The 24,816-nt window shown below is 41.3% G+C and overlaps 1 pseudogene; it reads left to right on the top strand.

The window, feature by feature from the left end:
- The first annotated feature begins 7,607 nt into the window (after window positions 1-7,607).
- Window positions 7,608-8,266, top strand: LOC101041282 (endoplasmic reticulum lectin 1 pseudogene; annotated as a pseudogene).
- Window positions 8,267-24,816: the final 16,550 nt, after the last annotated feature.

The following is a 24,816-nucleotide window of genomic DNA, read 5'->3' as shown; positions in this document are numbered from 1 at the left end:
AAATATCATTTTAAGTCCCAGATTAATGTGCTTCTTACGACAGGGCCACCTCTTAAAGGCCTAGCACTAAAAAATGGCTCCTTTTTTTCTACCTGATTCTGTTTTAGATGCATTTTTTTCAATCGTCCCTAATAACAGTTCTGTGGGTGGGTTATTAATATTACTCCCATTGATCAGTGAAGGCAAATGAGCGAGGCCACACAGCTAGTTAGCAGCAAAACCAGGGTTCAAAGTGTGCCCAGACAGCTCCACAGTGCAAGATGCCAGCAGTGCAACACCCTGCAGGTCCAACTAAGGAGGCAAGAGGCTCATTGGGACCTGGTGACTTCACATGGAAGTCGCTGCTAGGAAGAGCTTTCTTGCTTGTTTCAGTTCAATTCTCATCCCCACATCCTGGCAAGGGAGGTGCCAGATTCCCCCAGGTTTGGTTGGGTGTTCTCAGAGCTGGCATCCAATGTCAACTCCACTATTTGGCTCTGAATGTGTGGGTGATATTGAACCTCTCTAACCTCTGCTTCTCACGTATAACATGGGAACGTATAACATATAACATATAACATGACAGCACCATCTCATACAGTGGTTGTGAAGAAGATACCTGTGAAGTACCTAAGCCAGTGCCTGATACGATATAAGCACTGAATAATAGTTAGCTGTGGTTATTAATCATGCAACGGATGTTGGTTTCATTGGAGAAAAGGTGTCCTTGATGGTTAGTACCTACAGGAAAGAGCCCTGGACACCTGATCTGAACAGGAACTTGTTATAACTGATGTGCCACGGCTGAGCACAGGGTTGGAGACGGATGATGTGGGTGCTGTGCGTGCTGTGGATGAAGGTGATGATGCAGGAAATGCTGTGTTGCCTTGACAGACTTGGGGCTTGAGATACTGCTCAGTAGCCCTCCCAGAGAGGTCAAGTGAGCAAATCAGTATTTTTTTTTTTTTTTTTGAAAGAATCTCATTGTCTCCCAGGCCGGAGTGCAGTGGTGGGATCGTAACTCACTGCAGCCTTAAACTCCTGGGCTCAAACAATCCTCCCACCTCAGCCTCTCAAAGAGCTGAGATTACATGTGTGTGCCACCATGCCTGACTTATTTATTTATTTATGAGATGGAGTCTCGCTCTGTTGCTCAGGCTGGAGTGCAGTGGTGCCATCCACTTCCCAGGTTCAAGCAATTCTCCTGCCTCACCCTCCTGAGTAGCTAAAATTACAGGCATCTGCCACCACACTTAGCTAATTTTTGTACTTTTAGTAGAGATGGGGTTTCACCATGTTGACCAGGATGGTCTCGATCCCTTGACCCCGTGATCCACCTGCCTCAGCCTCCCAAAGTGCTGGGATTACAGGCATAAGCCACCATGCCCAGCCTAATTTTTACAAATTTTTATAGAGATGGGGTTCGTTATGTTCACCAGGCTGATCTTGAACTCCTGGCCTTAAACAATCCTCCCACCTCAGCTCTCAAACTGCTGGAATTATAGGTGTGAGCCACCATGTCTGATCCAAGTAAGTCTTCCTGATGACAAACCTTGAATTTATTAGCTCAAAACAACGTTCTGCTAGATGGGGGCACTTTTCACTACAATATCCGTCAGGATGAAATGCGCATCGCCATTCCCCCAGCCAATGAGGAAGCGCTCACAGCTTGTTTTCTGTATCTGAATGTTAATGGCATCTGTGCCTGATGAAGCACAGGTTGCAGAGTGTGTGAAGCAAGCCCCTGCAGAACCTGGAGCGACTGCTCAACGCGGGTGGTCATTTGCAAAGAGCACTTTGATGTGGTTGACTGCAGTCAGAGCTGCCCTGTAGCCTCTCCAGCGGCGTCTCCAGTGGCGTTGCACACCCCCAAGCCCAACGTGCCATTCTCGTCTTTGGAGCGAATCCTAGCTTATAGAACACTCTGGAAATGCTGCCAGAGAATGTCAAAAGGTGTTAATGTGACTATTAAAACTTAACAAAAGGGGTTCCTTGTTAATAAAGGACAATTCCAGACAGAAAAGAAACTAAAGCAACATTGAAACTGTTATTTAAGTCATCCAACTTTACAGTACCTTGCAGGGAGTCACACTTCTTACACAGAATCAATGCTAAAACTAGCAATGAAAACAAGTGGGTGACTTCTTCAAGCCACACACAGTAACTCAAGGACACTGTGTTCACTGGGTCCCAATGAACACTAGGGCAAGGCTGTAAGTCAGTGCCTTGTTCACTCAGTATCCCATCAAATGCTCCCATTCTTTTGGTTTTTCTCCCCTCTTGCTCCTACTTGAACTAGCGGTGGACATTGGGCAGAGGAGGGCTCTGGCCAGATCCCCCCCTCCTCTCTACTGCAGCTTGTGGAGCTGAGCAATTTGTCCATGCTCCTGAGTCCCAGCCCGCTGTGTAACAGGAGACGATTGTACTGGGGTTGCTGGGATCATTCAGTCATACGAAGGGATGAGAAGCGCATCTATGTGAAATGCTTAGTGCAGTCTTTGACAAATGTTAGTTGCTGTTACATTGTTGTTGCCGTGATTGCTGTCGTTGTTATTATTATCACTGTTCGTATACTAGTAATCAATTCTTCCAGACAATCCTCCCACCTTTCTGGCCGGCACAACCCTGGTGAGGGAGTCTGTGAACATTCCGAAGTGACCACTCTATCCTGCTCCTCAGGTCAGGCCCGGTAGCCTATTTCCATGTGCGCACTGAGATGTTTCTCAAGAGCCAACCATGGCATGGAATTGACACACCAGTGTTTTAGTAGAGACTCCCTAGTAGTATAAATCAAATATACAAAAAGCGACATCCTGTTTTCTCACTGGAGACCTTAATTAAAGAACTGTCTTACTGACTGTTTCATAAATGGACCTCGCTTCTCATGGACAGCCCTGGATAGCAGGCGCATGGCGCTGGGATGGACAAATCTCTCTTATGCCTTGTCAACCAAACGTTCCTAGAATAACCAATGAGCTCCGAAGTGCAGTACTGACAACATAGGGGAATTTGAGGCTGTGACTTCTTAGTTGCGTGGAAAGGAGAAAGGACAAAGCATTTTTCTTGATTTCTGAATGCCTCAATCTAAACCAACCAGTTCAGTTTTACAAAGCTGTAGAGTCAGGCTTAATGAAGTCTACAAACGACAAACATGTAGAATGCTGAGAAAAATTCACCAAGAGTTTTTTGAAACGCAGTTATGATATTATTTAAGGATCTGAGTCTTAAAACAAGCAATAAAATATCCATGTTTGGCTGGGCACAGTGGCTCACTGTAATCCCAGCACTTTGGGAGGCCAAGGTGGGGGGAATCACCTGAGACCAGGAGTTCGAGACCAGCCTGGCCAACATGGTGAAACCCTGTCTCCACTCAAAATACAAAAATTAGCCAGGAATGGTGGCACACACCTGTAATCCCAGCTACTTGGGAGACTGGGGCAGGAGAATCGCTTGAACCCGGGAGATGGAGGTTGCAGTGAGCCGAGATTGCACCACTGCACTCCAGCCTGGCCAACAGACCCAGACTCTGTCTCAAATATCTATATACGTTCATTTCTGTGCTCTCCTCCCTCATAACAAATAGTCTATCACAGGGATAGAGAAATGAAGATAAAATGACACTTGTAAACAAGTGTAAAGTGCTTTTTCTTTTCATTTTTGACCCAGCCTTCCTTTCTTATTTTCTTTCATTCATTATATTGATTTTTCCCTCCCACAGGTTTTTCATTAACTAGCCCCGGAGTTCTTAACTTTCATTTTTAACTCTCTTTAGGCCACAGACTAATATTTTGATATCCCTTGAAAGGAATGAAGTCTCTCCCCAGAAAAGTTAACAAACGCACGATGGGGAACTGCTAGAACGTCTGAGCACTCAGATAGACAGATGGTGGGCAGGTCGACGTACACACAGGTAGACGGCAGGTGAGTAAGTGGAGAGACAGATAGTAGATAGGTAGATAGAAGACAGGTAGGTAGAGGATAAGTAGAAATGATAGACAGCCATATGATAGGTAGGTAGGCAGATACATAGGTAGATAGGTGATAGTCAGGCAGAGAGATAGACAGACGATAGGTAACTAGATAGATTTATTTCAAGGAATGGCTCATGCAATTATGGAAGCTGACAACTCCAAAATCTGCAGAGTGGGCCAGCAGGCAAGAGACTCAGGGAAGAGCCAGTGGTGCAGTTCACGTCCAAAGGCTCTTACAGAGCCACACCGAGTAATGTGTGACCACTCATTCGGGCACTGTGGTCCAGACAGGTCCACACATAACGTGAACCATCATAAAGGGCCAGGGCCTGAGATCAGAGGACCAGGAATCAGTCCAGCCAGGGCCGGCATCCTTGATAGTTCTTTTCCGCCCCTGGGCTCCTCACCCCTCACTCACCGTCTCCTGGCCACATCAACTGGCTTCCCCTTGCTGTTCTCTCCCCCACAGGAGTGGGAGGCTTGCCAAGAGAAAGTCCCTGACCCAGGGGTTTCCCTACACGCCTGGAGCGTCTTCAGGAAAACGGATCAGGAACTAGCATGAGTTTTAGTTTGTTAATTTGTGTATTGTTTTTGGCAAACGACAGAGCAGGCCAATCCTGGGTGTAGAACTGGCATGGCCCCCACATCCCCCACCCCCACCACCAGACAATAACCCAGGTCCCCACACCAGAGGGAGCACAGAATCCTGCCACAGCTCCCTGTAGCCTGCCTTGGAGGAGATGGCTTCCCTAGAGCTGGTTTCTAAGCAGCATATTGTCCATTTCACCGAGAACCAGGAGTGCTGGGGGGGACACTGGGCCCCAAATGCTGTATGTATGAGTGGCAAAGGGGTGTTGTCGTGGCCTCGGGGAGATGACAGATTCCTGGAGGGGACAGACATTCCTGCGGCTGCCGGGTCAGGAGGCGACCCTCACACCTGCTTGGCACTGTGGAGTGAGCAGGGGGCAGTGGCAGCTCATTCCACCCAGGCGATTGTGGGGACTTGTCCCTGATGGTTGTTTGAGTGGGGTGGGGTCTCCCTGACTCCACCCACCAGCGTCTGTGACCACAGGCCCTTCCTGTGGCCAGACACTCATCGCAGCCTGGCAAGGGACAGCTGAGTCAGGGCGTTGGTTCATATCAAAGAGGTGCCGTCATGGACTCTGTTCATTCTCAGTATTTCCAGATGTCCCCAAGTGCCCACCACGACCTCTTGGTGAAGGGGCTGATATGAAACTCCACAGGGATAAAACGCAACGGAGATCTCCTTGCATTTTCTGTAATTTAATCCTCTGTGGATCTTTGGGGGCAGTTGTGAATGGAAATGGAAATCAAAACAAAACAGAAAGTGCCCCACATTTCCTAACAGTCAGCTTTCCCAGGGGGCACCTGCTTGGGAAATAAGATTCTGTTCTTCTTTTTTTTTTTTTTTTTTTCTAATTATTCTTTCTCACTTGGACACAGCATCCCTCAAGCCTGTGGGAGATCTCTCAACTTTCCGAGAGAAAATGTTCAGCCAGAATGATACAGCGATTCAGAAGTACAAGGGAAAGAAGCAGAATGCCCTCTAGTATCTCAGTGGAGGCTGCAAGGGTTAGAAACTCTGTCCCCTGCACATCAGAGTGCTCTGAGGTGTCAACCCAGAGCATCACCGCATAGCCACAGAAGGGAGCGTGAGGCAGAGCCCCCTCGCCAGCCATGCGGGACTCACGATTGACTAAGACAGTGAAGGAGTCAGTTAGCAGAGAAAATAATAGACATTGAAGATAGAGGACCTGGATTTGGCTCCAATTCTGCTGCTAGTAGCTCTGAGACCCCAGTTCCCTGAAGCTCAAGGGTAAATGCAAACATTCTGCCCAAGGACGGTGGCCAGGTTAAAGTGGAGTTCACTATTAATATCCTGATGGTGCGATGGCTGGGTGGGACGTAGTAACCTCATATTTATCCTTTTCCATGTCTTCCCCCAGCATCTCTTTCCCTTCTTCAAAGAAAAGGCACATCATTTATAATTTTGGATGGTTCGGTGCAGGGAACATCATCAGGGTAAGTGGTAATTTATTTGAGGAGTCTCGACGCATTCGCAAGTATTCTTTCCTTTGCTGCAACACTGCGAAAGTCCATAATACAACAGGATATTTTTTTCTTGTAGTCAAAAGCAGTTGGACATTATTTGTGCTTGTCTCTGATGGTGCCAAGTCTAAATCACAGCCACCAGCTGGCTCCTGATGCGTGGGTAGGAAAGGTCCTGGCAAGCACCATCTTTTCCTGCCCAAGAATGATAAGCGTGGTGTCCACTCTAGCATCAGTACGCTCTCTGAAGGTGGCTGCCTCAGATTGTGTGTACCATAACCGGCCATTTCTTTGTGCAAATGACTGCACTCAAACTTTTTTATTACTGAAAATGAGAATAAGTGGTAGGAAAACAAGTCTTTTGTGCGTGAACCAGATAATTTCATCTGATTGTACAGTTGAACTATATTGGGTAATGTCATTAACCTTTGGTAGCTTAAGAAAGTAGTTTCTCTAGAGTATCTGTATTGTGAAATGTATTTTTACTTTCCAAGTAGGACATGCCGATGGGATTTTGAGAGCAAATAATAACATATGTAAGTTCAATAGCATGAATATTGACATTTGTTTTTGAAGACAATAAAGCGCGGCTTTCCAAAATGATGTTGGCTTTTTGAAACTCACCATCTACAGGCGATTCCATCTGGTCTTTATTGAATGCCTGCCGTGCACAGACACTAGTATGTGAAACCTTTTTATGGGATAGGCTTTATTTATTCTCTTTTTATAGATGAAGAAACTTTTTTCTTCTCTTTTTATAGATGAACACGGGGGGGGAATTATTCACCAATTTTGCCCAGTTACTAAGGGGCAAAGCAAGATTCAAACCAAGCATTGGTCACCTCCAAAGCCCATGCACTTCCCAGCGGGCTGCACTGCCCTTCTCAGAACTCAGGAAGCCTCCAGACCTGTGCTAAGCAGTAGGGTATCTGCCAGCCACATGAGTCTGTTGAGACTAACTACAGAGTAATTAAAATTAAATCATATCAAACTTTTAATCCCTCGATAGCACCAGCCCCGATTCAAGTGCTCAAAGCCTTATGTGGCCAGTGCTTTCCCCCTGGACAGTATGTCCCGTAGAACCTTTTACAGCAGAAGGCTGTCTCAGACATGGCCGTTTGGGTGCTTCCACCTCTCAGCCCCTCGGCTTCTGCCGAAAAATCATCACATGATTCTCTGTGCCCACAACTGGAGTCTCGTATAAAGAAGATAATTACGTCATCATGACAACTGCACATAAAGAAAAATATAAATACTCACTTCCCCTTGTACAAGTAGCGATGAGGAAGAAGAAAAGGATTATAAAGGCCCTAATCCAAGAGAGCTTTTGGAACCACTATTTAAACAAAGCAGTTGTTCTTACAGAATTGAGCCTTGTTTGGACTTACCAAGGATGTCATGGAAAACACATTCGGCAGTACCATGAAGAGAAATAAACTGGTCAGAAAATAAATATTCATGAGTCCTACCTTGGGAATATGTTGGCCAAGAATCTTCTATTTGAAAAAGAATGAGAAGCAGAAGAAAAGGAAAAATCAAATGAGGTTCAGAGCATATCCTGTGAACCACGGACCCTTTTAATCACTGCCAGGATCGCCGTTTAAGCCCCTCACCCTGAGGCAGTTGGAGCAGCAGGAAGAAATACTAAGAGTGCCTTTTGGGAAAAGTAAAGAGGAGGATTTGCTATCAACTAAAAAGAGAGATTTCCAGCGATCCACAAGCCCGTTGCTATTGGCTCTCAGCCAATGCTCACCGTCGGGACAACCCATGTATCCAAATTGGCAGTTGGCCAACTCATCAAAGGGTTTCTTAGCGTTTCTTACTGCTTTCATGGGGGGTGTTGGTTGGTGGAAATATGAATTCTGCTATGGCAAACATGTACATCGATGCCATGAGGACAAGGGAATTGGGAAAACCTCTGTGGTGGTCAGGACACGGAACCACGAAGAGCGTGTTGAATGGGCTAAGAAGAATACTGCTTGGGCTTATAATCTTCAAGACGATCCTACTCAGACAGTCAGGATGGTGTCACGTTTTTATGAAAATGGAGATATTTGTGATATAACTGACAAGCCAAGACAGGTGACTATAAAACTAAGTGTAAAGAATCAGATTCGCCTCGTGCTATTACTGCACACATGCTAGAACTTCCCTCCTGTCAATATATTCCTGGGGTTGAATCTCTAATGATCTCTAAAATCTTAGATACAGCAGATGAAAATTGACTTCTTCCTCTCCCCAACTAAAGGATATTAAAGTCAGGGGAAAGAAAAGATCATTGAAAGTCATGATGATTTCTGTCTGACCATGTCTCATTATAGAGCTCAACCATTGGGCCTCTTCTAAAGGATTGTATAAAATGACTCTCAACTACTTTGTGAAATTATATAAGAGGTCATTGATAAACTTCTAAGGCAGACGTTTGCCTCACTTTTTTCATTTTTGTTGTATCTTATAAACTGATTGTTTTTCTTTGCTTGGATAGTGTGATTCCAAAATAAATCTCATCCAAGCAAAAAAAAAAAAAAAAAAAAAAAGTGGTGGACCCACTGTACATTCCCACCAGCAACGTTCCTGGCGTCCCTCATCCTCACTACATTTGGTGTTGTCAGTGTTACAGATTTGGCCATTCTAAAAGGTGTGTAGTAGTGTCTCACTGCTGTTTTAATTTGCACTCCCTGATGACATGTGATACAGAGCATTTTTTTTCGTAATTTTTCTTTTTTTTTGTTTTTTGTTTTTTGTTTTTTGTTTTTGAGACGGAGTTTCGCTTTTGTTACCCAGGCTGGAGTGCAATGGCGCGATCTCGGCTCACCGCAACCTCCGCCTCCCGGGTTCAGACAATTCTCCTGTCTCAGCCTCCTGAGTAGCTGGGATTACAGGCACGCGCCACCATGCCCAGCTAATTTTTTGTATTTTTAGTAGAGACGGGGTTTCACCATGTTGACCAGGATGGTCTCGATCTCTTGACCTGGTGATCCACCCGCCTCGGCCTCCCAAAGTGCTGGGATTACAGGCTTGAGCCACCGTGCCCGGCTTTTTTTTCATAATTTTTCTTTTTGCCATCCCTATATCTTCTTTGATGTGCTTGTTAAGGTCTTTGGGCCACTTTTTAATCAGATTGTTTGTTTTCTTACTGCTGAGTTTTAAGGGTTCTTTGTGTATATGCATATATTTGTTTCTTTCTTTTTCAAATTTTATATTAGATTCAGGGGGTACCTGTGCTCTTTCGTGACCTGGGTATATTATGTCATGCTGAGGTTTGGGGTACGATTGATCCCGTCACTCAGGTTCTAAGCATAGTTAAGCACCCAGCAGTTTTTCCAGAGGGTGTTTTCTCTATGCTCAGTAGGTAAGCCTAAAGAGATTGCCCGGCCAACCACCCTTTCTCACTCAGAAAGACTTTCCGTGCTTTACCCAGATGTATATGCGAGGTCAGTCTTTCAGCCACATTCAAATACTTTTATTTTACCTTTAATTCTGACAGCAATTGGTATATTGCAGTTCAGTCCTGCTACTAACCACCTGGAGTTAGCATAGACTTCACGGGTGAAGAGCCCAGTCAGTCCCATGTGTATGTGTATGAGTACACACATAGACAGCCCCTTGCAGACAGCAGTCACAAGTTCGGTGGGCCCCACGCCACTCACACTTTTGGCCAACTAGCCAGTAATTCAAGGGCTTCTACAATCCTGTCATGCTTGATCATTGGCTGTAACAATGCATAGAACTCAAGGCACTTTCGATTATAGCCTTATTATAAAGAGAACAGCTCAAGGCCAGTCAGATGAGGAGACACAGAGGGAAGACCTGCGAGGATCACCAGCACAGAGCTTCCTTCCCCTCCCTGTGAAAATAGGGTGCACCACCCTCCTGGCACACCGATGTGTTCATCAACCAATTCACCCTTGATGGTCCGTGTGTGGCGTTTGGACTGGGGTTCATTATGTAGGTATGATTGGCCACAGAGCTGAACTCAGTCTCCAGCCTCCTCTCCCTTCTCTGGAGCTTGGGCTGGGTCCAAATCCCAACCCTCGTCTCACATGGATGGTCTCTCTGGTGTCCAGCCCCCATTCCTGAAGTTGTCTAAGGTCTCACGGGGAGTCACCTTATTAGCATAAACTCAAGAGTGAGCCAAGAGGCTCATGAATAACAAAGACAGTTCTACCACTCAGAAAATTCCAAGGGCTTTAGAAGCCCTGTGCCAGGAACTCAGAACAAACACCAGACAAATCCCTTATTATGGAAAACCTTTATAGCTTATTCACAGGTATATGATGAGACTCATATTCACGAACAGAAGGTTCTCAGAACCTTATTTTCCTACTCAAGAATAAATCAAATACCGTCTATGCCTTTGTATGAGTTCCCCAAAATCTGTCCAAGAGAACAGTTTAAATCGCAAAATGGCAATAGATCGGTATTTTTTCACTTGGAAAAAATAATATTGCTTCACTACCGCGCCTACTGTAATGACTAATAACAATTGCTGACCTTGCTTTTGGAGCGTATACTGTATGCTACTTAAAAGGCAATGAATCAGGTAAAGGCAACAAATATAAGAGAATTAGACTTTAGAAAATCGTTTTAAAAGTTAGTCTCTTGAAGCTGATTTCCACCAAAAGCAAACAATTTATAAAGGCTATACATGTATGTCAGCCTGAATCATGTGCACAGAGACATGAGAAACACTTAGTGTCAGGCTTGAGCGAAAACGCAAGCCTCAGAGTCAAAACCAATTTGCGATATGAAATGCAGCTGGTTGGCATAAAGAATGCAGTAAGTCTTGAAAAAAACTTTTTTAATTGAGAAAAGATTGGGGGAAGAAAAAGCAAATGTGGCCTGAAGGTTTCATTTAAATCGGAGACGTCCTAAAAAGCCCATGACAAATTCTAACCCGGTGCAGCCCAAGACCCTGGTAAAGGCTCAGCCTTCAGTGATAATTAACATGGATAAAGTTATAATGAAGCTATCAAGAGGCCATTTGGGCCATGCTTAAAAGACTAACCACAATGATATTTCCAAACTCTTAATTTTTGCAACATGTATATGTGTGTTCTCAGTTTTCAGTGTATGCATTACTGAGAGGAAAATGGCCAGAGAGAAAGAAAAATGTTTTTTCATTAATCAGAAGGAGGCTAGGCTGCTGTCTCTGCTTCTGATGCACACAGCAAGGTTCAGAGTTTAACATCACCATTCAAAGAGTTGATGTGGAACAAAAAATAACAGTTGAGCTTATTCCTGCTTTACACCAAAATGTGTTATTAATTTTTAATTTCCTGGGCATACAGTAAGCATCAGTATTTTCTGAATTGGATCCCGAGAGTGATTTGACTGGGGGGCCACTAGTAAAAACAGGAGCTCACAATCTACAGCTATCAATATCCAGACAAACAAGCTAGTGTTAGGGAAAGCCAGCAGAAAATAAAACAAAACACTCAAGAAATTGTGATTATGAATATAAAGTAACAATGCGTGAAATATTTGAAGTAATAAAAGGCAGAATTTTTACTAAAAAATGTGTATGAAAGGTCAATGAGACACATTATTTTTGAAGTGTTTTAAAAAAAGAAAAAAAAAAAAAAAAAAAAGCCGGGCTCCGTGGTTCATGCCCGTAATCCCAGCACTTAAGGAGGCTGAGGCCGGCAGATCACCATCCAGGCCAACATGGTGAAACCCCATCTCTACTAAATATACAAAAATTAAGTGGGCATGGTGGTGCGCACCTATAGTCACAGCTACTCGGGAGGCTGAGGCAGGAGAATTGCTTGAACCCGGGAGGCGGAGGTTGCAGTGAGCCAAGGTTGTGCCACTGCACTCCAGCCTGGACCTGGCGACAGAGTGAGACTCTGTCAAAAAAAAAAAAAACTTTCTGTGTGTGTGTGTGTGTGTGTGTGTGTGTGTATGTGTTTGTCCAAAGTCTTGCAAGTTTCATGGGAAAAAAGAGATAGAATGGGAGCACATCAAACTTTGTTCAGTGGATAAATAGATGAATTCTGGGTTGAGAGACAGAGTCAAAAGTTGACCTTGCCCAGATGTTTTGAATCCAGGGCTGCTGAGTTAATGAACAAGATAATGGGGTTCCATTACTAACTAAATATCCTTGATACAAAGATCCATGCCTTCCACACACCCTGGCTTTCCTAAGGCGTCTCTCTTCTTGTATCTCATATATTTTCCTAGGGGAAGCCATGTACTTTGCAGGGATTCTAATACAGTACTTCTGAGTTGTGACTGCTTTTTATTCAATAGATATCTAATGACTGACTACTATGTGCCAGAATTTCTTAGCACTGGGATTCAGCAGAATGTGTGCTCCTGGAATTATATCCTAGAAAAGAGGCAAAGATAAAGAGAGGAAATGTAAAAACAATTACGATCACTTCAAATGGTGTTAAATGCTTTTAAGGAAACAGGTAATCTCAGAGTGACTGGTGGTGAGGATGGCTGCGTTAGGTGCAATGGTGCTGGGAAGCCCGGCTGAAGCACGGTTACTGCTGAGGTTCTACTGACAAGGATCCTGGCATGCCAAGACTGGCCAAAGAGAGGGCAGACGCTTGAGGGAAACAGGCAGAATTTCAAACAGAGGGTTTATAACTGTGAGGTGGGAACGGCTGTCTGTGGAAGGAATCCAGAAAATGCCCTTCTGGACCATGCATGCAGCGGTGGAAAACAAGAGTCCAAGAAACAGGCACAAACCAGATTCCGCAGGCCTGAGCTGCCAAGATAAGGTATTTGGATTTTGTTCTCAGTGTGCTGAGAGGTGCGTTTGAGAGTTTGCAACCAGGAAGGAGTGTAATCTGATTTACATTTTTTAAAAAGTCTCTTTGGCTGTTGTGTATGTACATGTATCTACAACCACATGTAGATACTTATGAGAGATATCAAGGGCTTGAGGTACCCTGAAGAGCTCTCTCACTGAAATATAATTGGTAGGATCCCAGGAAAGCAAGGCAAATTTTCAAGGAGGGGTGCAGAGAAAGGCTGAGCTGAAACCTGAGCAGAGCAGGTGTGCAAACACAAACTCCGAAGGCAAATTCTTAGAATTGCACTGTAAAGAAGCAGCCAAACTTTGGACCCACTGCAGGATTGGAGATCTGAACTCAAGCTCCTAAAGAAGCAATGTGGATACAGTTTGGTAGGATTTTTGAGCTGCCAGCAGAAGCAAACAAAAATTCTCTATATTGCTAAGTTACCTATTTTAACGCCAAGGATTCTTCCAGATTAAGTTCAAAAGAATATGAGCTCACAATCTGTAGTTATCAACATATAAATAAACAAGCTAGCATTAGGAAATGCCAGCAGAAACTAAAACAGAACAGCCAAGAAATTGTCATTATAAAATAGAATGTAAAATAACAATGTGTGAAATATTTGAAGAAATAAAAGGCAGAACTTAAAAATCACTATAGAGACTGGCCACAGTGGCTCATGCCTGTAATCCTAGCACTTTGGGAGGACAGGGTGGGTGGATCACCTGAGGTCAGGAGTTCGAGACCAGCCTGGTCAATATGGCAAAACCATGTCTCTACTAAAAACACAAAAATTAGCCAGGCATGGTGGCACATGCCTGTAATTCCAGCTACTTGGGAGGCTGAGGCAGGAGAATAGCTTGAACTCAGGAGGCGGAGGTGGCAGTGAGCTGAAATTGAGATATTGCACTTCAACCCGGGGGACAGAACAAGACTCTTATCTCAAAAAAAAAAATTAATTATATATATATATATATGGAATAAAATACTGTAAAAAATTACAAGACATATTTGAAAATGATCAAATGAAACACTAAGAAATAAAAATGTAATTATTAAAATTTAAATTTAATGGATATGCTAACTTACGGATTAAGCAGAGATTGAGAGAATTGGTGAACTGAAGGATGGGTCTAAAGAAATTGAAGAAAGTCTAGCACAGGGATAAGGAGATAGGAAATACAAAAGAGAATAAAGGCACAGAGGATAGAATAAAATATCTAAGTTACAGTTATCAAAGTCCCAGAAGGAGAGTACAGAGAGACAAGAAAAGAGGTGATTTTTAGGAATTTCTAGAGTTAATTGATTTCACGGTACACAGATGCAGGAAACAGAGCAAATACCCAACAAAATAAATAAAAAACAATATCTATACAGAGAGATCTTGCAATATGGTTGTAGAATCCCAAGTCAAAGAGAAGATCTTGAAAGCGGCCAAAGAGAAAAATAGAGCAACTGCAAGCAAGCAGTCATTATCCTGACAGAGGCTTCTCAACAGTGAGCATGGAAACCAGAAGATGTGAAGTCACATCTGGCCAAAAAATGATTGCCAACTTAGAGGTCGAGTTAATGAGCAAGATAATGGGGGTCCATAAAGTAAAGCTTTCAAAAGTATCCTTCAAAAAGAAAAGCAACATAAACGCATTTTCATCTGAATAAAAATGGAGTTACTTTTAAACATCGTCTGATCTAAGATATTCTTAAACATGCATTTCATTAAAGGAAATTCCAAAACATGTATTTGTTTCAGTAGGAAGTCCAGAAAAAGTATCTCAAATAAAAACCTGGGGTACTTAAAGGAAATATAATCAAAAGAACATTGAAGTAAATAAAAACAAATATTAACAGTGTTAAATAATAAAAATGTCTCATTGGGGTTTAAAAAGAAAGAAGAGAGCTAGCGTACTAGACATCAATGTCATGTGAATGATGGGAGAGGAGATAGGAGGATTTTGTTTGTTTGTTTGTTCTGTTTGGTTTTGCTTTGTTTTGAGACAGAGCCTCACTCTGGAGTGCAGCACTGAGATCTCAGCTCACTGCAACCTCCACCTCCCAGGCTCAAGTGATTCTTGTGCCTAAGCCACCAGAGTAGCTGGGATTACAGGCATGTGCCACCATGCCCAGCTAATTTTTGTATTTTCAGTAGACACAGGATTTTACCATGTTGGCCAGGCTGGTCTTGAACTCCTGACGTCAAGTATTCTGCCCACCTCAATCTCCCAAAGTGCTAGGATTACAGACGTAAGCCACTGTGCCTGGCCTGTAGGTAGGAGTTTTATGCTCTAGGGTCAATGTACAAATAAAGAGATAATTAAGATGTTGATCAACTTTAGATTCTATTAAATCATCACAGTGACATTTCAAGGGTAGTTGCTCAAAGAGGAAAATAGATCAATAACTTCCAAATTAGTATACCAGGAAATTATGGAATAAAACAAAATTTAAAATACACCAAACTCAACCTACTCCCCCTTCAAAGAAAGAGGGAAAGCACAAAAGGAGTAAGAAAAAAATGAATAGATATTGAAATAAATCTAAAAACATCAGTAATGACAATTACCACAAAGTGACTCACCTTGCTCTTCAAGAAAACCAAATTGAATATTTTAAAAAGTAATAAAGTACTTTTTACAATGAACAGACCTAAAACAAAAGAATGGCTGAAAGATTGAAAGAAAAAAAGTTGGAAAAATATAAACCAGGCAAATAATCAATAAAAGGCTGGTTAATACATCAAATAGAATAGTCAAGTCTTGAAGCATGACTAGAGGTAAAGGCGGTAATCAAAAAAGAATAAAAGAATCAATTCACCAAAAAGCAAAACAGTACGAAAACTTATATGCACCTAAGGAAATAAGCTAAAAACATACAAAGCAAAACTTGATAGAACTATAGGAAGAAACAGCATGTCTATAATTGCAGTGGGAAATGTTAACACACTTCTCTCAATTATCAATGCATGAAACAATCTAAAACAACAGTACAATGGTGAATACAAGCAGTCATTCAAATAGCCACTAATAAGTTTGAATTCATAAAAATACATAGAAACCAGCAGGGTACAGTGGCTCTTGCCTGGAATGCTAGCACTTTGGAAGGCCAACACAGGAGGATCACTTGAGCCCAGGAATTGGAGACCAGCCTCAGCATGGTGAAACCCTGTGTCACTAAAAAATACAAACAGTTGGGCATGGTGGCATGCGTCTGTAGTCCCAGCTACTTAGGAAGCTGAGGTGGGAGAATAAATTGAGCCTGGGAGGTCAAGGCTGCAGTGAGTAATGACTGTGTCACCGCACTTCAGCCTGGGCAACAGAACAAGATCCTGTCTCAAAAAAATACACACACACACATAAATATATGTATGTATATATACACATATATAAATATACATATATGTGTGTACATATATACACATATAGAGTCCTGCACATCTCAGTTAAAGAATACACATTATTATCAAGAATACACAAAAGATTTGATAACCACATGCTGTAAAATAATGCTCCACAAAGTTTTTTAAAATGCAGGGGGTTATAACCAAAACTTTTCACTAAAATAAACCAGATTGGAAAAGAAGCGAAAATATCAGAGCGTATCATACTGAAGAAGAAAAGTATCATTTCAAAAAGTTGTTTTAGATATAAACATATTTGTGTGTGTGATGAATCTCAGTGTAAATGTATTTCTTTTTTATTTTATTTTATTTTATTTTATTTTATTTATTATTATTTTTTTTTTTTTTGAGACAGAGTGTCGCTCTTATTACCCAGGCTGGAGTGCAATGGCGCGATCTCGGCTCACCGCAACCTCCGCCTCCTGGGTTCAGGCAATTCTCCTGCCTCAGCCTCCCGAGCAGCTGGGATTACAGGCACGCGCCACCATGCCCAGCTAATTTTTTTGTATTTTTAGTAGAGACGGGGTTTCACCACATTGACCAGGATGGTCTCGATCTCTCGACCTCGTGATCCACCCGCCTCGGCCTCCCAAAGTGCTGGGATTACAGGCTTGAGCCACCGCGCCCGGCCGTAAATGTATTTCTTATATAGTCACAGTCAAAAATGTTTCAAAACCACTACCTAAGAAACTTTTGTACGTAGGCCTCTGGAGAAATGTACAAATATATTCACAGCAAGATTATTCGTATCGGAAACCAGTAAATTGTTCTCTCTTCCTGGGATGGAGCGTGGGCAGCACTGCAGAGCGGGAAGAATAACCTATGTCCAGCAATGTGGATGAGCATAAAACTAATGCTGCATTTTTAAAAAGCAAGACAGAATATATGAATCTCAAAAACAAACTTAAACAACATTTTTTAGTGATATACAACATATAAATATGTGTTTAAAATACTTAAGTATCAGGGAAATGATAAATGAATTTCAGGTTGGAAGAGAGCTGTTGCTGGGGAAAAGGCAGGATAATGGGATTGGGGAAAACACACAAGTATGAGATGAAATCGTGTGAAGTTGCCTCGATTCAAACATTTTTTAATCTTCAAAAATGGCATTTTCACGGGGTTCAACTTGATAGCTCCAAGTGTACTGGTAACATCCTGTCACTTAGGATGAGTTTTAAGTTTACAAGTACCAGGTAACTTGAAGTTGTTCATATATTACATTACACGTATAAAGTATTACAACATTTAAAAAAAAAAAAAAAGCCTTCCTTAAAAGAGTGCAACAAGGTCCCTGGGGTCCATGTGAGAGACAGTTGGACAAGGTTGGAAACCAGGCAAAGGAGAGAAGTTAAAGAATGGAGGATTTCGTTGAAGGCAGACTCAGTAAGGCTCTCTGATGTGCTGGTTACTGGGAGTGAGGGAAAGGACAGCAAATCTATGTCAGTTTGCTCTGAGCTAAATGAAACAGTATCAGATGATGCTTTGATTTGGGGAAGAGGGGTTAGGGTTTGATATTGCTTTGTTTTATAGCATAAAATATATCACCGTGGAAGTGATAGATGTTCAAGACAGAAACTTTAGGAAATATAGAAAAGTATAAAAAATAAAATAGGTTGCCACCCGCCACCCTCTCAGGCAAATGACAACAGCTAAGGTACTGAACCATGGAAAAAAAAAAAAGTTACATGAGAGTAAAACAAGTCTATGAATTGTTAGATAGTCCGTGGAAAGCCCTCTTGTAGTCCAAGGACCAGATTATAGCAGGAGATTCCACTAGAAAGAATCACCTGGAAGGAAAAGCTGCAATCACAAATAAAATGAACAGCTGTATAATATTTTTTAGTCATTACAGGAAGCAGGGGCCAAAGCTGCTTTCACCAAAAAATGTGGGGATATGGCTTTCATTGTACCCCAGTGTGAAATTATTCCAGTTACAGGGGTTTGCAGAATAGCAACTGGTTGTTTTCTTACAAAAAATCCTGGTGTCATCGACAGATGTGAGTTTCACTCACCTGACGTAGAGATGTTTTCAAGGGTGCTGCTAGTAATGATCCCCAGTGGTCTGATAAACAGTGAATCTTTAAGAAATTTTGTTATGCTGGACTTGGTAAAGGCCAAAATGAAGTGGACAGCATGAGTCATGCTACACAGGTTGTTTTTAAATACTGGAGAAATCCCCAGAACTTTGCACCGGTTGATACAAAGATTGAATTTGGTGTTAATGTAACCACCAGAGAAGTTGTTGTGGCTGATGTTACTGATAATGATACCCAGAAACTCTGGCCATCAAGAGATCAAAGCCAACAGAAAAATAGTCTTATTGCGACCTCAAAGAAGCAACTCTGGAAAGGCTTCAGATGGCAAAGAAAAACTTCGAGTGGGTTGCCGAGAAAAATCACCCCAGAAAACAGACAAAATACAGGAATATCTCATGTTACTGTGCTTTGCTTTATTGTGCTTTGCAGATACTGCCTTTTCTAAACCGAAGGTTTGAGGCAACCCAGGGTCCAGTAAGCATATCACTGCCATTTTTCCAACTGCACCTGCTCATTGCACTCTGCGTGATGGCACATGTATACCTATGTAACAAACCCACACATTCTGCACATGTACCCCGGAACTTAAAGTATATTTAAAAATAAAGAAAATAATAATTTTTTAAAAAAGAAGAACCAGGGCTTTTTGGAGAAACAGTTGATTCTATGGCTAGGCCAGAAAAAAGAAGATGAGACTGGAACATTTAGTTACAAAACGTAAAAAAATATTCAAGAGTGATGGAAACTTGACAAAGGGGTGTAGAGAGCTGATTTGAAAAGATTTCCACAGGTTAAATCTGGAATAATTTGAATATCAAAGTAAATTATGGTGATAAAGGATTATAAACCTTTGAGTAAAACTGGGAACCATGAGTTCATACAGATGTAAACACAAAAACAAATACAAGTAGGGAGCAAAAGGAAGTTTTCCTTATAATATGATGTGAATAATAAATGTATAAGTGAAAATGCCAATCATCATGGTAACAATAAATTCAGCCAAGAAGCATCAATAGGAGCTAAATCTGGTAGGTTAGTGGGTACACGTTTGATGAGAAACTGGATAATCATACGATTTCCACATACCTTTCTACAAAATACCACTTAGGAAAAGAATAAGAAAAGCATGACCATGAAGAAGCTGGAAGACCTTAACCCAGAGACCCACCTTAACATCCCCTGTCATGGGACAAGCTGACATCACAGGCCCCCTCACACAGGGCAGTGAGACCTCAGCATGCCTTCTGTGATAGTCTGCCAAAAATGCATCATCTGTGCCAATTATGAGGAATTATCAGAGAAAAACAAACAAGTGAGCACGCTACATGTCGGGGTCTGACTGTTCCAGAGTGAAGGAAATTAAAGAAGCGTTAACAACTAAATGCAAAGTGGGGTCCTGGCTTGGATCTTTTGGCTGTAAAGGACGTTACTGGTGAAACTCAAAGGGGGTCTGAGGATCGGAGGGTAGTAATACATCAGTGTTAATGGTTATACTGTGATAACAAAGAAGAAGGTCCCTCAGTGTTTATATCACTATAAATAACTGAAGTATTTGCGGGTGATGGGAATCCCAGCCACAACTTGCCCTCAAATAATTCAGTAAAAAAAATTCTTTGTACTAGGTACTAGCAACTTTTCTGGATTTCACAGTAAAATTACTTTGAAAAAAATTTAAAAAGATATACCTGAGATAGCACCATAAAGAAACAAGAACAGAGAAATCTCTATTAACCTGTTATATACAGCTTGGTGCCCTACTGTTAATGAGACTTAACTTTAGACCTTCAAGCATATTTAAGTCTCTAGGCCTTGGATGACCACACAGGGGGGTTGTGCACATTAAGGTCAACCTTAGCAGCTAAGAGAGAGAGAAAGGCAGCTTACAGTAATCAAGTTAAGCAGTTTACACAAAACTGTAGTGTGAGTCGTTCACTATTGCCATTTTTCAGGTGCAAAAACTGAAGCTCAGAAAAGTGAAGGAAGCTGGCCAAGATCTCACGGTAAACATTCCAGCTGGAATTAAAGACCCCAAGCTCTATGTGTTTGACAGCCCTTTAGCAGGGTTTGTCTTTATTGTCAATTACCCCAAAGGCCTATTTAGGAGTAGCTGTCTGGTGAGGAAAGCCAAGGGAGTATGCCCAGGATAAACACAATCGCCTACAGCCCTTTTCTGCAGTGGCAATCGAGGGTCCACACCCCTTGCTGCCAGCCAGTGCTTCCTGAAGACCTCAGGGAAGCCCTCAGTTGACAGAATCGTCTTTATCCTGCTCTCCACCCTTCATTTATGACATGGACTCTTCCAAAGCCTTCCTCTGGCACAGCCAAAGCAATATTCGGTGACGTATCACCACAAAATTGGTGTCCTCAGAATGCTCTGGGCCTCTCTGGGAATGTCATCTTAATTAGAAAACCTTTCATGACTTTTAATTTATATTGGTCGCCTAAGAAGGCATTGAATTAGTTGAGGATTCAGTAACATTTAATATTGACTCTGAAGAACCTCATTTAATTTACTTTGTTATTTACCAAGTACACGTATTGGAATGTGAATGATGAGCATTTATCTTTGCAAATATGTACAAGAGTTTTTAAACTTACTGTTTAAAAGAGTGTGTGAGATTGTACTGCCCAGACCAAAAAATATACATATATCGAATGCTGTGAGATCTAACATTTGTTTCCTCTGAAGAAAAACCAATCACTGCTTTTCAAGTGGACATGAGCTCTTTTTTAAAAAAATAATTAATTCAGAGCTTATCACAAAGCAGATGGGCAATAACTCTTTATTGTATGGATAAATTAGTGCTGATACCAAGAGCCAAGAAAATTACAGTCATCACTCAAATGGTCAGGTACTGGCTTGGTCAAAAAGTTCTTTATAATTAAATTTAAAACACAGAATTTTCTTTAGGAAATTTCCTAATTTAATCCGATGAATGTCATTTTGCTAATCTTCTTCAACAGTGATAGTCACATAATTTATTGATATTGAAAGTACTTTTCACTAATAAAGGTATCTGGAAGTTGAAAGTGTAAAACTTTCTTCAACAACAAAGGGAAAGAAGGCATGGAGACTTTTAGACCAAATTATAACTTTCAATGTTATCTTTCTATTTTCAAAATTTTTAATTGCCTTTTTTAGAAATATTTGTGGGTACATGGTAGGTGTATATATTTATAGGGTACATGAGATGTTTTGATACAGGCATGCAATGTGAAATAAGCACATCATGAAGGATGGGGTATCTATCCCCTCAAGGATAGATTTATCCATTGAGTTACAAACAATCCAATTACAGTCTTAAGCTATTTTAAAATATACAGTTATTATTGACTATAGTCATCCTGTTGTGCTATCAAACAGTAGGTCTTATTCATTATTTCTAATTTTTTATACTCATGCTCACCTCGCTCTCAGCTCCCCACTATACTTCCCAGCCTCTGGTAACCATTCTTCTACTCTACATACATGAGTTCAGTTGTTTTGATTTTTAGATCCCACAAATAAATGAGGACATGCGATGTTTGTCTTTCGGTGCCTGTCCTGTTTCACTTAACATAATAATCTCCATTGGGAACTGGAGATCATTATGTTAAGACAGACAAAAAAAAGACAGACAACATCCATGTTGTTGCCAATTACTGTATCTCATTCTTTTTTCATGGCTGAGTAGAACTCCGTTGTGTACATGTACCACGTTTTCTTTATCCATTCACCTGTTAATGGACACTTAGCTCGCTTGTAAATCATGGCTCTTTACAATATTGTAAACAGTGCTGCAACAAACATAGGAGTGCAGATAGCTCTTCCATATACTGATTTCTTTTTTTGTGGGGGGTATATACCTATTGGGTGAGATCGCTGGATCATATGGTAGCTCAATTTTCAGTTTTATGAGGAAGCTCCAAACTGTTCTCCATGGTGGTTGTACTAATTTACATTCCTGTAACAGTATACAAGAGTTCCCTTTACTCCATATTCTCATCAGCATTTGCTATTGCCTGTCTTTTGGATATAAGCCATTTAAACTGGGGTGAGATAACTTCTCACTGTTTCCCAGACTGGAGTGCAGTGGCACCACCTCGGCTAACTATAACCTCTGCCACCCAGGTTCAAGAGATTCTCCTGCCTCAGCCTCTCAAGTAGCTGGGATTACAGGTGCGTGCCACTATGTCTGGCTAATTTTTGTATTTTAAGTAGAGACAAGGTTTTGCCATGTTGCCCAGGCTGGTCTTGAACTCCTGATCTCAAGCAATCCACCCACCTCAGCCTCTCAAAGTGCTGGGACTACAGGTGTGAGCCACAGTGCCTGGGCTGATTTCCATTTCTCTAATGATCAGCAACGTTGAGCACCTTTTTATATGCCTGTTTGCCGTTTGCATGTCTTTTGAGACATGTCTCTTCAGATCTTTTGCCCAACTTTTGATTGGAATATTAGATTCTTTTCCTATAGGGTTATTTGAGCTCCTTACATATATGAAGATGCTTTCAGACACAGACATTCTGAAAGGATTTATCACAAGCAGACCTGCATAACAAGAAATATTTAACATTCAAAATTCAATGTAAAATTCACCATATTAACACACTAAAAAAGGAAATAAAAACATATGATCTCAATAGATACAGAAAAGGCATTTGAAAATATATGACAAACATTCCTGATAAAAAAAACCTCACAGAAAACTAAAAATAGGAGTGAATTTCATCAACCTGTTACAAGAAATCTCTGAAAAACCTACAGCTTACACATTGTTTTTTTTTTTGTTTTTTTTTTTTTTTTTTTGAGACGGAGTTTTGCTCTTGTTACCCAGGCTGGAGTGCAATGGCGCAATCTCGGCTCACAGCAACCTCCGCATCCTGGGTTCGGGCAATTCTCTTTCTCCTACCTCAGCCTCCTGAGTAGCTGGGATTACAGGCATGCCCCACCATGCCCAGCTAATTTTTTGTATTTTTAGTAGAGACGGGTTTTCACCATGTTGACCAGGATGGTCTCGATCTCTTGACCTTGTGATCCACCCGCCTCGGCCTCCGAAAGTCCTGGGATTACAGGCTTGAGCCATCGCACCCAGCTACACATTCTTAATAATCAATGATTGAATCTCTTCCCCAAACATAAGAAACAAGATAAAAATGTTTGCTCCACCAATCCCATTCAACGTTTTACTAGGAATCTGGGCCAGCATTATAAGGAACAAAAGAAATAAAAATTAGGCAACTGTGCTGGGCCCAGTGGCTCAAACCTGTAATCCCAGCACTTTGGTAGGCTGAGGCAGGTGGATCATGAGGTCAGGAGTTCTAGACCAGCTTGACCAATATAGTGAAACCCCGTCTCTACTAAAAATACAAAGATTAGCCAGGCATGGTGGCACATGCCTGTAGTCCCAGCTACTCAAGAGGCTGAGGCAGGAGAATTGCTTGAACCCAGGGGGCAGTGGTTGCAGTGAGCCAAGATTGCACCACTGCACTCCAGCTTGGGCTACAGAGCGAGACTTCATCTCAGGAAAAAAAAGAAAGAAAGAAAGAAAGAAAAACAAAAGTAATAAAAGGCATCCAGCCTGGAGAGGAAGAAGTAAAATTGTCTTTATTCGTAGACAACATAATTATCTGTGTTGAAAATTTAATGGAATAAAAATAAAATAAGTGAGTTTTAAAAGGTTGCAAAATAGAAAATAAGTATAGGGAACCCCATTGTATTTCTATTTATTACCAGTGAACAACTGGATATTTGAATTTTTAACAACTTTATTGAGCTATATTTCAAAAACAATACAATTCACCTATTTAAAGGGTACAATTCAATGATATTTAGTATATTCATAGATACATACAACCATCACCACAGAACATTTTTATCATCTCAAAACAAAACCTTGTCTCCTTAGCAATCACCCTACCCTCCCATCAGCCACCCCCAATCCATAAGTAATCATTAATCTACTGTCTGCCTCAATTTCCTTGTTCTTGACTTGTTATGTGAATGGAATCAATATAATATGTGATCTTTTGTGACTGAGTTCTTTGACTTAGTATAATGTTTTCAAAGTTCATCCATGTTGTAACATGCACCATTCCTTTTTCTGGCTGAATAATATTCCATTGTATGGATTTAACACATTTTGTTTAACCCAATCATCAGTTGATGTACATTTGGATTCTTTCCATCTTTTGGGTATTATGAGCAATGCTGCTATAAACTTTAGTGTACAAATTTTTATGTGGGTATATGCCTTTATTTCTCCTGGATTTATACCTAGGAATAGAATTGCTGGTTACCATATGACACAACTATTTACTATATGAAAACCTTATGCTTAATAGAGTTATTATGTAAAGAATTAACAGACCGTTTTCCAAAACATCAACTTACATTCCCATCGACGGTGTGTAAAGGTTCAGTTTCTCCACATCCTTGTCAACACTTATTGTTATCTGACTTTCTGATTTGAGCCATCTTAGTGAGTATGAAGTCATATCTCATTGTGGTTTTGGTTTGCCTTTCCCTGATGACTAATGACGGTGAACATCTTTTAATGTTTTTATTATCTATTTGCATACCTTCCCTGAAAAAAATGCCTACTCAGATAGTTTGCCAATTTAAAATTGGCTT

Source organism: Saimiri boliviensis, chromosome 2 (assembly GCF_048565385.1).
Source record: "Saimiri boliviensis isolate mSaiBol1 chromosome 2, mSaiBol1.pri, whole genome shotgun sequence".
Lineage (NCBI taxonomy): Eukaryota > Metazoa > Chordata > Mammalia > Primates > Cebidae > Saimiri > Saimiri boliviensis.
Note: the sequence above shows the minus strand (reverse complement) of the source record. Positions and strands in the feature narration are given on the sequence as shown.